At 42.5% G+C, this 2,348-nt stretch overlaps 1 pseudogene; it reads right to left on the bottom strand.

Annotated features, from left to right (window-relative positions):
- Nucleotides 1-744: 744 nt before the first annotated feature.
- On the bottom strand, nt 745-1,687 carry LOC148011470 (importin subunit alpha-1b pseudogene; annotated as a pseudogene).
- Between the last annotated feature and the right edge of the window lie 661 nt (nt 1,688-2,348).

Below are 2,348 nucleotides of genomic sequence, written 5' to 3'. Positions count from 1 at the left end.
CCCCTTCGCTATCCTCAACTGCATTAGGGTTCGCCTACATAAAGGATTAAGGTATATAAATACCATTACAAACAATAAATTAGAGTTACCTATACTTTTCATGTAAAAAATAAATCATACCTCTTCTGGTTGTAGAATCCTCATGGCACGATTATATTGCTCCTTCGTGATGAGTCCCTCCTCATAGAAATGCTACCAAGTGGGTGCCCGGTGTCGAAGGGTTTTCGAAAGCAAAGTCGCAACCACAGAGGTTCTTGAGAAATTTCAAGACAGAAGATCAATCAAAGCAAATAATCAAGACAAATATGATGCCAAGTAACATTTGTATTACTGCCAAGTTATCTCTGAGCATAGAGAAACATCATAACAAACCACATGTGATCTATGCAATTGATCCATGCCATGTATACAAGCTCTTATTAGAGTCCAAGCTTATGAGAAGCAAGATTTCAAATGCACACAATTGACAACAGTTTCTGCCTGCTTTGCATCATCTATATGTGATTGCAACAGTTGACAAATCTGTTCCACCCTCTCATGAGCAGTATGAAAACTGAGAATAGCTCTTCAAATCATGACTGTTTCCCTCAATACACCAATTGATTGTTGCACTTCATTTGATGGTTTGTAGATGTCACTCACTATTGTATTACTACGAAATTTGATGCCTTCTGAGACAAGACTTGCACAGACTGCTGCTAATTGAGCAGGTCTGAGGTCAAACAATGTTAAAAAAAGCTAGAGCTAACCATAACTCATTAACTCTCCCGAAAGCAGCTGTAATTTATCAGAAGCAACGTTCTCATCTTCCTCCTCATCCAGCCAGTATATTTCCAAGAGCTTCACTGCCTTCTCATAAATGTCAGAATTGTCATGGGTCTGTAAAGTCTCAATCTTTTCAACACCTTCTGCTTCATCAATATACTGAGCATACAAATTGATGCCACCTGTATTACCAAGGTCCTTCTCGGCTTCCCCAACCCTCAATATGTTTTCTAATCCTTCCAAACACATCGTCACAATTCGAGGATCCGAACAGGTCAATAGATCACACAATGGCTCGATGCAACCTTGGCTTATAAGGTACTTTATCTGTTCGTGTGTACCACCCGATGTAGCATTTGATAAGCCCAAGCTGCCTCTTTTTTAATCTCAAATTCTGTTGTACCATGCAATGATACAAGAGAAGGGATGATGTTTGCATCAATAGCGGCCTGAATTTGCTCTTTGTTCCCAGCAGTTATATTTGATATGGTCCAACATGCTTCCTTTTTTATGCTTCTTTTGTGGTTGTAAGTGAGCAAATTTAGAAGGCAGGGAAGTACATTGTGGTTGAGAAGATACTGTGTCACTGCATCATCCCCTGTGACAATATTGCCAACTGTTCGTAACGCAGGGATGAGGACCAATGGAGATGGATACAGAAGCAATGCAACAAGCCTCGGGCAAACACCAGCTTCTATAACCGCCTGAATTTTATCATTTGTGCCATCAGAGAGGTCTCTCCAGAGGTATTATTGAAGCCAAAAATTTTAAGGTCAAATTTGATATGACGAATATCTCTGTCATCTGCATTTTCTGTAAGTCGTTTATTGCATATCATACAAGCCAGAAAGGGTTTTTGTGGACCAATAATCGAAGGACCTTCTCGTTCTGCAATATCAATCGGTCCATACGTTCCAGGCATACTGTCTTCTCCATGATATCCCTTGGTCGTATCAGCTTGTAGTCAAGTAGCACCATGAAAGGCCTCCAAAACAAAAGGATCATTGCATCGACTTCATGGGTCAACTTGATTGAGCTCTTCTGGTGTATGGCTGCAGGATGTCCTCTTGCAGTTGATTTTGCGCTTCTCTCCTTTCTCTAATCACAGATCAATGATGTCGATGCTAGTTGCTGCCACATGTACTAATAAAAATGCTCTCTATGCCATAGAAGAAAGGACTCGCTGTAGCAGTTTCAAAGGGCATGATCATCATGATAGTCGAGCACAGCCTCCCTCTTACTCCATCGAACGTCCGTCGAATTCGTTGACGGCAGCCCCTCCATCGTTTCCCGTCTATCTTCGGCTTCTCTTTCGTCACCTAGAGCTCGCTGATGCTTCCAATCCTCTTCTCGTTCCTGCCATCCTCTCCTTCGTTGTCATCGCTACAGCTTTGTCTTTGTCACCTCCATGTCTGTCTTCTGCCTTGCTCCAGCTTCACCGTCTCCTTTGTCCACGACTGACTGTTGTGTTTAATCCCCTCTCGTATTGCAGCAGCTTTGTCGCTCCTCAGTTCGCCATCTCAGTCCGCCGTCTTCCTGTCATCACTTTCCATTCGCTCCCTCCATCAAGCATTGACCCCGCC

Source organism: Lygodium microphyllum, chromosome 28 (genome assembly GCF_053477565.2).
Source record: "Lygodium microphyllum isolate KBCC chromosome 28, Lygodium_microphyllum_v1.1.10, whole genome shotgun sequence".
Taxonomy (NCBI): Eukaryota; Viridiplantae; Streptophyta; class Polypodiopsida; order Schizaeales; family Lygodiaceae; genus Lygodium; species Lygodium microphyllum.
This window is presented reverse-complemented; position numbering and strand designations above follow the sequence as displayed.